Source organism: Cnephaeus nilssonii (genome assembly GCF_951640355.1).
Source record: "Cnephaeus nilssonii genome assembly, chromosome: 22".
Taxonomy (NCBI): domain Eukaryota; kingdom Metazoa; phylum Chordata; class Mammalia; order Chiroptera; family Vespertilionidae; genus Cnephaeus; species Cnephaeus nilssonii.
Genome location: NC_137093.1, coordinates 10,417,172 through 10,429,612, shown reverse-complemented (window position 1 = coordinate 10,429,612; position 12,441 = coordinate 10,417,172). Strand labels below are relative to the sequence as shown.

Genomic DNA, 12,441 nt, shown 5'->3' with positions numbered 1-12,441 from the left:
ATGGATGTGTTAATTAGATGGGGCAATCTTTTCACAATGTATACGTATTTCAAATCATCATGATATACACTTTAAATATCTTACAATTTTATATGTCAATTTTACCTCAAAAACTGAAAATAATAATAAAAAAAGATACAGCTCCCAATTTTAGAAATCACCAGCAAAAATAAAAAATAAAAGTGGGCAATAATTCAGTGACATTTAGTACATTCACAGTGTGTGAAACCCACTTCTGTCTAGTTCCAAAACATTCTGTCTGTCACTCCAAAGGAAACCCCCACATCCGCTAGTAGTCACTCCCTCCTTCTGTGTGGATTTACCTGTTCTGGACATTTCATACAAACAGACTCACACAACATTTGTCCTTTTGTGTATGGCTTCTCTCACTCAGCATCATGTGTCCAAGGTTCCCCCACCTCATACAGCGTGTCAGTGCCTCCTCCCTGTGTGGATGAGTAATATTCCATTGCCCGGATGGACCACATTTTGTCTATCTCTTCATCCGTTGATGGGCATTAGGTTGTTTTCACCTTTTGACTACTATGAACAGCCAGGCATCTTTGTGGCTGGAACTGTAGAGGCTGGAAAAGAGGCAGTGATTCAGGACAGGACAGGGGAATTTGAGAACCAGAACTGGGTCGCGGCTACGGTTACCAAGTTCTGATGATTTTGCCTCCAAATCATGTCTTGAGTTTGTCACTTCTCCATTTCCGCCGCCACTTCCCCATCCCAGGCCGCCCGTCATATCTCGCCAGGTCCGCTGCGGTAACCTTCTCTCAGATCTCCCTTCTGCCTCTCCAGTCCCTGTGCCCCCTGAATCCATTCTCCATGGCGGGGGGGGGGGGGGGGGGGGGGCGGAATCCTAGTGAACTTAAATCAAGTTATGGCACTTTCTTGCCCAAAGCCTTTCCATGGCTCCCCACTGTGTCAGGAGCGAGTCCAGACTCCTTCCTGTGAGGGACAAGGCAGCACTTGTCCTGGCCTCTGCTCACCCCTCCAGCCACTTCACCCAGTTTCCTATCCCCTGACTCCCTCAGCTCCGGCCACCTGGCTTCCCTCTGTTCCGAGAATGCACAGCGCCCTGAACCTTTGCACCTGCTAGTCCCTTCCAGGACTCACCCTTCAAAACTTCACTTAGCCATCACCTCTTCCGGGAAGGATATGACCCCCAACCCCACCCCGCCGAGTTGAGCGCCTTTGTTTCCTCCAATCAGTCATTCTTTGAGCCAATATTTAGTGAGCACTACTGTGTCCCAGACACCAGGACACAAGTTAAAAAGACAGACAACTACATGCAGGTTCATAGCAGCTCTACTTTCAATAGCCAAAAGGTGGAAACAACCCACATCTCCCATCAATGGATGAATGGATAGATGAAACTTGGCGCGTCCAGGCAATGGAATGTTACTCAGCCATGAAAAGGAGCGAAGCACTGGCACATGCTGCAATGTAGACGAACCTCGAAAACCTGATGCTGAGTGAACGAAGCCAGACACACAGGCCACATACCGTGTGCTTCCATTTGTATGAAATGCCCAGAATAAGTGAATCCACGGAGACAGAAAGCAGACCCGTCGTTGCCAGGCAGTGGGGAGGGGAGAATAGGAAGTGGGTGCTTAGTGGGTCGGGGGGTACTTTTGGGTGATGCAGATGTTTTGGTACTAGATAGAGGTGGTGGTTGCACAGCATCGTGAATTCACTTCAAAGTGGTCAATTTTATGTCATGTGAATTTCTCCTCAATAAATTATTATTTTTTTAATGACAGACAAGTGATCCTGCCCTCCCTTGCCAGAGGGAAAAAAAAATAAGAAAGCAACATTCATACAGCACATTCGATGACGTTAGGAGTCAGGGAGAAAAATAAAGCAGGGGAGGAGCATGTGAATTGTGGATGAGGGCGATGGTGCGGCCATTTTCACTAGGAGGGGCCTAGAGAAGGTAGCTTTGGGGGAAAGACCTGAAGGGAACAAGGGCACAAGCCATGCAGATATCCAGAGGGAAAAGCATTCCTGGCGGAGGGAACAGCACATGTAAAGACTCAGAAGCAAGAAACATGCCACGAAGTCAGTGTGGCTGGAGCAGAGAGAGCAAAAGGAGAAGAGAGGGGAGATGAGGGAGACCTGCGGGCTCTTCTCAGAAGGCTGGGGGTAGGAGGAGGAAGCCACGAAGGAATGAGAAGGCAGACAGTGAAGTAGGAGAAAAACCAGGACAGGCCAATTGTAGGTAGCGTCGCTGGGTTTGAAGACTGTGCCTAACCTGTGGCACGTCCCCACCTCCCCCCGTTAGAAGGTAGGGCCACAAGGACAGGGAGTTTTGTCTGCTTTGTTCACTGCTGTGACTCCAGTGCTGGCCCAGTACCTGCCAGATGCTGGGTACGGGATGACGGGGACACGACTCAGGGCTGAGCCAGTTCCTCCCAGGAAGGTGCCCACGGGACCTGCCATCTCACACCCAGGCCTCAGCCTCCCGACCCTTTCTACTGATCCCCCACCCCGGGCGGCCCCCAGCAGGGAAACACAGTGGTCCAAGCTTGGGTCTGAGGGAGAGTTTCCTTCCACAGTGGTTGCCCCACCCCAGAAGTGGTTAGGACCAGCCAGCCCCAAGAAGGAACTGAAATTGTCCTCCACCACAAACACCTGGTCCAGGCCACAGGCTGGGAGGGACATGGGGGAGGTGAAGTGATAGGAAGGGCCAGAGTCTCCGGACTTCAAGGCCCCCCTCCTCTGGTACATGTGGGGGGGAACAGGGACCTGTGCACCACCAGCCCGAGACCCAGGTCCTGTGTGTGAGCAAGTTTTGCTGAAAGCATGGAGACCTGGAAGGTCTTGCCAGCTCATTCCGTAGCGTCAAATGGAGGATTTAAGAGGCCTGCCTTAAAAGATGGCATTGCCAACTCTTCTCCTCATCCCTTCCATAATTTATGGGTCCTCTCATTCCCCCTCCCCAAACCCCTTCTTCTATCTTCTGCTGCAGACCCCAAATTCCTAAATACTTCCTCCCAAGGAGCAATTTAAACTTCTCCAGAGTTTCACCTGCTCCTTGATAATAACCAATAAGGCCCAGCTGGCATGGCTCAGTGGTTGAGCGTTGACCTATGAACCAAGAGGTCACGGTTTGATTCCCAGTCAGGGCATATGCCTGGGTTGCAGGCTCCATCCCGATGTAGCGCTTGCGGGAGGCAACTGATCAATGATTCTCTGTCATTATTGATATTTCTATCTCTCCCTCTCCCTTTCTCTCTGAAATCAATAAAAAATATATATTTTTTAAATGTCCTCTGTATCTATGAGTCTGTTTCTGTTCTGCTTGTTTATTTTGTGTGTGTTTTAAATTTAATTGTTGATAAGTGTATATTTATTGCCATTTTATTGTTCATATTTCTTACCTTTTTCTTCTTCTTAAAGAAGACTCTTTAACATTTTATATAATACTGGTTTGGTGGTGAAGACACCTTTAGCTCCAACTCAGAGCAACTTGTAACCATGCTTTGAGCTGGAAATTAATGTATTTAATGCACATATTTGGGTTCCAATCCCCACTCTGCCATTTTCAAGCTGTGTGACCTCCTGCAAGTCACTTCACCTCTCTGTGCCTTGGTTTCCTCATCTGTAAAACTGAAGAAGTAACCGTCTCCATCACATAAGATTTTGTGAAGGATTTCAAGAACATCAGGTAACATTTACTGAATACTTCCTGTGTGCTTTGCTTCTCATGACAACACTGAGAAATAGGACCAATGACCACCCCCATTTTACAGGTAAAGAAACCAAGACGAAATGGCTTGCCTGAACTTATGCAACGAACAAGTGGATTTGAATCCGGGCAGTCTGGAGTGTGAGTCTACACCTTGCTGCCCTTTCAGGTAATAACATAAAGTCCTCGGAACATCATCGGCACATAGTGAGTACTCAATAACTGTCAGGTGTTACTACCTTCTCCTGCTTACAAGTTTGTTGTTCTGTTCTGTTTCTGCTTACAGATTTTGGTTGGCAATTCAAACATCTTTGAGTAACAGAAAGGTTTCAAAACAACTAAGTCAGTATCTGCAGGTTAAGAACATCAAAATATAGGGCCCTTGGGGAAAATTTACAATTTAACCATTTTAGCTTAAAATATGAATTAAAAACTAAAAAAGTTTTGAGGGGTATAACACAGACAAAGTAATGAGTCATTTCACCGTAAGGGACAAGCCCTCTCCGAGCCCTTAGAGGCTTGGCACAGAGGAGGCAACCAGGGTCGACTTCAGGCAGAAGTCACATTTCAGGTGGTTTTAAAGGATGTAGAGGAATGTTCCAAGCAGAAGAAAGGGAAAGGGAATATCAGGCAGTGAGAATAGTATGAGCAAAGGTCTGGAAACACAAAATGGGACAAAAAGAAGTCTGGTGTAGGGTATTCGGTGGATATTGTCATGAGATGAGGTCTTTGGGGTTGAGACTGTGAAGGGGTTTGGAATGTCGGGCTGAGGTGTCTGAAATTTATTTATAAGGTAATGGGAACCATGGAGAGCTGGGAAGAGACATGGCACATTGATTTCCAAGAGATTTGTGCCTCGGAAATTAATAATAATAATAGCATTTATTGAGCACTTACATGAATTATTTTACTTAATTTTCACTACAATTCTATGAGGTAAGTTCATCCCTTATTCCCATGTTATGGATGAGGAAACTGAGGCTCAGAGAGCCCAAGTCACTTGCCCTGGGTGACAGAGCCAGCACTAAAGAAAGAAAGGCAGGCATGAAACCATGCCCCAAATCCGTGCTCTTGGCCTCGATAGCTGTTTGATGGTGGATTATAGGCATCTTTCCTGGAACCTGGGAGGCTTCCAGGAAGCGTGGGGGGGAATCCAGGAGCGAGAGGTTCCTGGCAGAGGATGGCTGCGAGTCTAGAAGCTAAGGCCGTCCAGGAAGCCACTCCCCAGGCCTCCACCATCCCGCTGCCACTAGGGGGCGCTAGAGCCCCGCGCAAGCCGGCTGCCGCCCGCAGGGCCCGCAGCCTGGGATTCTGGCCAAGCTCGAGCCCGGGAAGTTCGTGCGCCCCGTGCAGAACCCGGGCAGAGGCGGAGACCGCTGGAGTAACTAGGTTGTCCGTCCTCTGTGGAGCCATTAGGGCCTTTAATTACCGGGATTGGAAGTGAATAATTATCTGTGGGGCCCCAAGCCACTGAGTCACTTCCCCGCAGAAACCAGATTCCCCGGGCGGAAGAGGGGGTGGCTCGCAGCTCTCGGGGCTGGGCGGGGGGGGGGGGGGGGGGCCCGTGGGGTGGGGGTGGTGAGCGCGGCCACGGGGCCAAGGGCATAATTCTAGAGACTGAGTGTAAATCTCTGCCGGGCCGCTTACCAGCCTTGTGACTTGGCAGGTCATGTCACCTCTCTGTGCCTCAGTTTCCTCCTCTGTCAAATGGAGAGAAATAACAGTCTATCCTTCATACAGTTATTGGGGAAGATTAAATAGTTGATCCGTGTGAAGCCCTCAAAATAGTGCCTGGCATATAATGCTCTAATCATGATTAATTCTGTTATTACCATCACCATTATTGTTATTTGGGCATAGTAGGTAGTTAAGGGCTGGAGTTCTGCCATCAGATAGGCCTTGGGTCCGGAACAGCTGCTTCAGTTACTTAACCAGTTGCATGACTTTGGACACGTCACTTCACTGTTCTTGTGCCTCAGATTCCTCATCTGAAAAATGAGGAAATCCATAGCAAAGCCCTCCCAGAGCGGGGAGGTTGGGAGAGGGGGGGAGGTATAGTATTGCCTGAGATGGTCTCAGCTTGGTGCACACGTGCACACTTCAACCGCTGAGCCACGCCGGCAGGGCCAGGCAATTTTAGAGTCAGAGGCGCTGGAAGGAAGCCAGGGGGCGTCGATGGCCTTGGGCACTGAGCTCAGCAGATTCCACCTGTAGCCCAGGAACCTGCCCGGAGAGCTCTGACTGCCCGGCGGAAGGAGGAAGGACCCCTTACAGAATTCTTTTCTGATGCCCTTTCCTGAACCGCCCAGCTCAGTTGGACTCTGATGGATGGGGAACGGGTTGGGTGGGCACCCCCAGAGTCGTCTCGAACTTGGTATTAGTTCTGTGCAGTGTAGCAAATTACTCCCTAACTTAGTAGCTAAAAAAATCCAAAGTCTCACCCTGGCCGGGTAGAGCATCGTCCCACTAGGCCAAGGTTGTGGGAACCCCTGTCAGGGCACAGACAAGAAGCAACCCATGAATGCGTAAATAAGTGGGACAACAAATCAATGTTTTACTCTCCTTTCCTCTTTATCTAAAAATCAATTTAAAAAATTTAAATACAAAATCGCATCTAAATCGGTTATGAGACTCAAGGTACAACCATTCATTCTGAGGTAAATCCCTCTCCTCCCGTGAAATCAAACGTGTTAAGTGCTTCCAAATACAATGGTGGGCCATTATAGGATAGACATTCCCATTCCAAAAGGGAGACACAGAAAGGAAGAAAGGAGTGGCAGGTCCTGAGAAGTCCAAATCCTTAAGGCTCTTTGGCTCGATGCTCTGCCCTCCAGGCCTGCTGGGACTGTGGTCCCACCTTCTGGACCCGCTGGGCTGGGGGAATCCTGCCTCCGGCCACACCAGGATGGCATTTCTGCCTCCGAAGGCTCTGTGCCCGTCCACAGCTCTATGAGGGGAAGCCCTGGCAGCAGGGTTCCAGGGCTGGGCTTGTGAGCAGGTGTCTCTACCCAGCCCGGAGGCGCAGGGGCAGCCCCGCCCCCATGACTCTGCTGGAGAGGGCTCCGATGAGGGCGCTCAGAGACGGCCCCACCCTTGAGGTGGCCCTCTGCCTGGGTTGTGCTGCTGGCAGCTCTTCAGAAATCGAGGTGGAGACAGCCACACCCCCTACAGCTTTTCTGGGCAGAGCACAGACCTGAGCGGAGGCAGGGGCAGCTTCTCCTGTAAAACCCTCCTGCCACAAAGGCCCTCATACTCTAGGCTTGTGATGGGAGGGAGGCCCTGTGGCCTCCAAAATGCCCCTGGGCCATTCTTCCATCACCTGGGACATCTTTGCCTGCAGCCCTCCTCTTTTCTTCCTGGGCCCTCACCAGAATTGCCCTAGTGGTCAGTTCATGGCAAGATAGGCTTCTCCCAGCATGTACCCCAAAACTCTTCCAGCCCCTACCCATTACTCGGTTCCAAAGCTGCCTCCACCTTTTTGGGTACTTGTTACAGGAGCACCCCCACTTCTCGATACCAATTTTTCTGACTTAGTCTGTTCGTACTGCGATAATGAAATGCCAGAACTGGGTGGCTTAGAAACAGCAGGGATTTATTTCCCACAGTTCTGGAGCCTGGAAGTCCGAAAGCAAGAGGTCAGCAGATTCAGGGTCGGGTGAGAGCCGGCTGTCTGGTCACAGATAGTGCCTTTCAGCTGCAGCCTCACATGGCTACTTAAGTTTTAATTCATCAACATCAAATAAAGCTATAAAAGCCAACCCCTCAGTGACACGAGCCACATTTGCAGTGCATATAGCCTCTGACCATATCAGACAGCCCAGATAAAACATCCCCATCATCACAGGAAGTTCCATTTGTCAGCACTAGTGTGGAGGAACTCCTGGCATCAAGCAAGCCTCCAAAACTGTTACCCGTAGGATTAACCGCATATCTGTTAACTAGTATAATTATAGTGTTATATCTGTTACTGTTAATCCTGTGCTAGCTTATTGTTATTCTCATATTTATTATTAATCCTATAACTATTAATTGCTGTATTGTTAGCCCTAGAACTGTTAACTATGATTATATTGTTACATTGCATTTATTATTAATCTTATGACTAACCTATTGTTATGTTATATTTATTATTATGAACCCTGTAACCATTAGTTCCTATTATTACTATTAACCCCTGACCTACTAACTACTATCCTATTTATTATTGCTACTAATATCCTACTGTTATTTTATATTTGCTATTAATCCTGTCATAGTTAATAGTTACTATTATTATTAATTAGACCTACTAACTATTGTTACATTATTATATTTATTGTTATCAACCCATTTATTATTAATCCTGTACATCTTATCCTCCATTTTGTTCATGTTAGTTATTAATGTTACTATTAATGGTATTAATAAGTACTTATTAATATTGCCATTGACCATTGTTTTGTTATGAATCCTGAGAGTCTCTGGCCCCTGGGAGTTGGCAGGCAGCAGGTGGAAGGAAGGGCTGTGGGACCTGCTCCCTGCAGACCGCCTTGCTTGTTTGGGGAATTCAAAGAAACCTGTTTCTCTTTTGGGCCCTAGCAACCTGTGGAGTGGGAGGAGCCCCAGCCAGCCAGCCTGGGGAGGAGGAGAAATCCTGCTCTGAGCTAGATGCTTTCAAATCTAGGGCAAGGTAAGGCGATGGGAGGGCTATCCGTTGTAAACCATTTGCCTTTCTAAGGACAATCACAAAATGAGAAGTCTCTATTGCAGAGAGCATCAAAACAAGAAGCTGGTTCTGAAGGGGACGCTGGTGAAAAGCTAAGCGAGAAAGAAAACCACTTTGGGCCTCAGAGAAATCTGGCGCGAGAGAAGGCTGCACGGTGATTAAAAGGGGAAGAACCACAAGTCTCCATTTAAGTCAGCAGAACTGCGTCTGGGCAGTGAGAGGGAAAGTGCTTGTGGCTGGCAGATTTCAGCAACCATTTGACAACTGCTGTGTACCTGGCAGCTCTGTTGGCATCACCTGGCAGCTGTTTGACCGCAGGCAAGTAACTGCTCTCTCTGGCCCCCGGTCTCCCCAAATGTCATAAAGAGATAATAATACAGGGTGAATAATTTAGGCTTCCCTCATACCTGTCTCCCCACGGCCTTGTCCCACATCCTCACATGGGTGTGAAAATCACTGGGGTTCCCTCCTAATGGGTTGTCAACTGTTGACTATGAAGCTCAAATCCAAAGTTAAACAGACCCTTGGGCTCAAAACGCTCCATGGCTCCCTATTGCCCTCAAGAGAAATCCCAAACTTGCCACCACTATCTTCCAGTCTCTAGGTAATGGACCCGCCTTTCCAGCTTCATCTTTTCCCATCAGTCTAGGTATCGCCACTGCCTTCTGGACTTTCCTCCAACACACCACGCTTATTTCCACCTCAGGACCTTTGCACTTGCTGTTCCTTTGGTCTGGAATGTCCTTCCCTCAGACCTGATCATGCCTGGATCCTACTTGCTTTGGGGTGGGGCAGAGATGTGCTCTCAGCTCCAATGTTAGCTCCTCAGAGAGGTCCTTCCTGAACCTCCAGTCTAAGACAGCGTCTTTCCACTCTCCATCCTGTAATTGTATTGTCATCTTCATAATACATGATCCCAGTTATTTATTTCTGCTCTTCATCCCCCCACCAGAACGTCAGCTCCATGAGAGCAGGGATATCTGTTTTGTTTACTGCTCTGTCCCCAGCACCTAGAATAGTGCCTGCCAGTCAGCAGATATTTAATACATACTTGTGGAAAGCACATGTTTGTGGCCAGTTCCTTCAAAGTTATAAGAATTTTTCAGCCCACCCGTCCCTCCCCCCATTTGGGTGGAGTCTGGAAATCCCCACTTTCCGGGGAACCCCTTGCTGTAGCAGGAGTAGACTCGATTATTTAGAAACACTAATGTAGTAGTGTTTTCCCTGGGGCAAAACTCCATGCTAACTGCTTTAATGCATTAAACTCATTTAATCTTCACAGGAACCCAATGGCGTGGGTACTCTCGTGTGGTTTCCATTTCATAGATGAGGAAATTGAGGTATGGAGAAGTCTAGTCATTTGCCCAAGACTAGTAAGAGGGGGAGGCAGTGGAATAGAGCACTAAGCTGTCTGGGAAGGGGTGATGTGGCCCCGGGTAGCTGGGGGCGTGAGCGACTTGTTTCCGGTTGGGAGGGAGAGAAGAATAGGCATTCTTCTCCCTCCTCCCAAGTGTTGGAGGAAGGCTGGCTGAGCCTACGCTCCACCTCAGACTAGGGGGAACCCCACCGTCAATCTCACCCCACCTAAGGCCCGTACAGAAAATGAAAGTAGTCCGGGGGAGAGCAGAGAGGGAGGCCCAGAGGGCCTGGGAGCCAGCGGCCCGGGAGAGCTTCCTGGAAAAAGATGCACTCCTGGAGTGGGGTGACGGGTGGTCGGATAGAGGCACGGGCTGAGGCAAGAGCAGAGCTGGGGGTGCGGGGGCCGGGTGGGGTTGGGCTCCTTCCCCAGGCGATGATGAAAGCTGCGGTAGCTATTGCACCGGCTGGACCCGCGCGTGCCGATAAGGCCCTGTTGGGGGGGGGAGTCGGCAGGGCCGCGCCCCCTCCAGGCTGAGCGGCTCGGCCCCGCCCCGCCTCAGGCCCCGCCTCTCCCCGACGTGGCCACGCCCCCGCCGGCTGAGGCGCTCGGTGGTAGGCAGGCGCTACGTGGGCGGGGCCAGAGTTTTCCAGCCCCTCGGGTCGTTCATTCCCTTCTTTAGGCTGCGCGAGGCGAACTCGGGTGGGCGAGAGAGGAGCGTGGCTTAGCAAGGCCCCGCCTCTCGTCCGGCTCGCGTTCGGGACTCTCGGACCTGGCCGGCCTCGGGAAGCTGGGCTGGTGGGCGGGGCCACGCTCAGCCCCGCCCCCTCCGGCTGGGTCTGGCTCGCGGTCGAACAGGGGCGGGCTCCGCGTGGCCCCGCCCAGGACCGGCCCCGCCCCTGTCGCGGCCGCCCTCCCCCGCCGGGCTCCGCTAGCACAGCCGGTTCCTCTTTACATAACGGCGCGGGGCGGAATGGGCTCGGGCCACCGCCTCCGCCCGGCCGCCCGCCTGGACTATCGCAGCCCGCGGTGGCAACGGTGGCGGCACCAGCAAAGTTTCCCCGGCGGCGGCCCGGGGGCGCATCCTCCCGCAACTGTCAAGCACTGGCGGCGGAAATGATGAGACGCTGGCCATTTTCCGAGCCCGGGTTTCCTGCCTGAGCCCCGCTCGAGCGAGCCGCGAGCCAGGAGCCGGCGCGCGGGAGAGAACGTGCCCGGGGCGGGGGCCCGCCCGCCCCCTCGTGATTTCGAGGGGTCGGGGGCGCGCGACGCCATGGGCCGGCCGGGCCCGGACCCCCTCTCTCTCAGGTAAGCCCGCCTCTCCAGCGCTCTCGTCTTGGGGAAGGGAGGGCTTTAATGGGGGAGTAGGAGGCCCGTGTCCAGTCTGTCCAGTGTCTGCGCACTCACAGCAGCTTAAAATACTGTCCTGCAGCTAACTCGCATGGAGGTGTTCCGGGGTGACCCTGCTCCAGCTCCTGTTTCACCCTCCGGGGCACCCCCACCCACCCACACACGTGTTGGGGATGTAATGGGGTAGCCGAGGCGGTGAGGGAGGTGCTGAGAGAGGGTCTGGCTAACACTCCCAATCCGCCTCTTAAGGTAGCCCAGCCGTCGAGGGCAGCGTTCCCGCTCAACTTGTGCCTGGTGAGGAGGGTCGGGGGTCACCGTTTGCGACCTTGAAAGTGAAAGTAGTCAAACTGAGGCTGTGAGCATGGAAGAGCCCTCCAGCCGCAGCCAGCCTCTCCTCTCTCCCAGGCCAGGCCATGTGGCTACCAGGGTAGCACCCCGATTTTGGAAGCCCCTCTCCCCCACTCCTTGCATTGTGGGGGTGAGCGGGGTCAGGTACCCCCATGCCACTGAATTTAGAGGTTCACAAGGGTTAGAAAGTCCCAGACCCAGGTCTGTTTGGTCTAGGACCCTCACAACGGGGACCTGGGGCTCCCGAGGCTCCTGGGGAATCCTCCCACCAAAAGAATAAAAAGGGGGTGTAGGGGCTGCATTGGACTGATAGATCAGCAGAGCTGGGAGGGTATCTCAGAGGCCTTTAATGCCCCGTGAAGAAATCCCCTTCCTCCCTTCGGCCACTGGGGCTTTTGGAATGATGGGGACTACATTTGAGGAACTGTATTTGCCTGTCCGGCTTCTTTATTTCTTTAGTTTCCTCATTCTCCTGTTTCTCTTCCCCATTCCCGGGGCCACTATGATGTAGGTGAGGAGGTCACTGCCTGCAGCTGGGGGCCTCCAGGGAGGGACATGGCCAGGCCGGCCCTGGTGGGAGGAAGTGAAATTGGGGTGCGGGCAGGGGCTTCAGAGGAGAGGGCCTGGCAATGCAGTGTCTGCAGGGCCAAGGTCCAGCTTTGGGGGCAGGAGGGGCTGGGATCTGATCCGCACCCCCCTTGCTTGGGAGGTGAGCATCCCCTGACACCTACCAGCTGCCAGGCTCAGCTGGACCACCAGCCCCTTCTGCATCCCCACTTGTAGTCCAGCCACAGGGCCCTGCCAGGGCAGTGGGCGCAAGAGTCTCCAGGGTTGTGGGTTCGAGTTGTGTCTGGATTTACCATCACTGACCTGGCTGCCAGAGCGGAAACAGCTCTGTAGGCTCCTGGGACCTGTGGGGGCTGGGATCCAGCCCTAATTGGGGGAGAGCAGGCAGAGGCCGCCTGGGCTGCCTGGGGGTCAGCG

The 12,441-nt window shown here is 52.0% G+C and overlaps 1 protein-coding gene across 4 annotated transcripts in view; it reads left to right on the top strand.

Moving 5' to 3' along the window:
- SH2B3 (SH2B adaptor protein 3) overlaps positions 1-12,441 on the top strand; it is a 50,477-nt gene that overhangs the window by 1,795 nt on the left and 36,241 nt on the right. Inside the window, exons 2-5 of one of the 4 annotated variants that reach the window (XM_079763319.1) lie at positions 3,559-3,676; positions 3,762-3,866; positions 8,276-8,366; positions 8,447-8,720. The gene's annotated coding sequence lies outside the window, so the exon portion shown is untranslated. Of the gene's footprint in view, positions 1-3,546; positions 3,677-3,761; positions 3,867-8,275; positions 8,367-8,446; positions 8,721-10,642; positions 11,068-12,441 lie in introns of those variants that run through there. The other 3 variants (XM_079763320.1, XM_079763318.1, XM_079763321.1) reach the window with 3 other exon arrangements.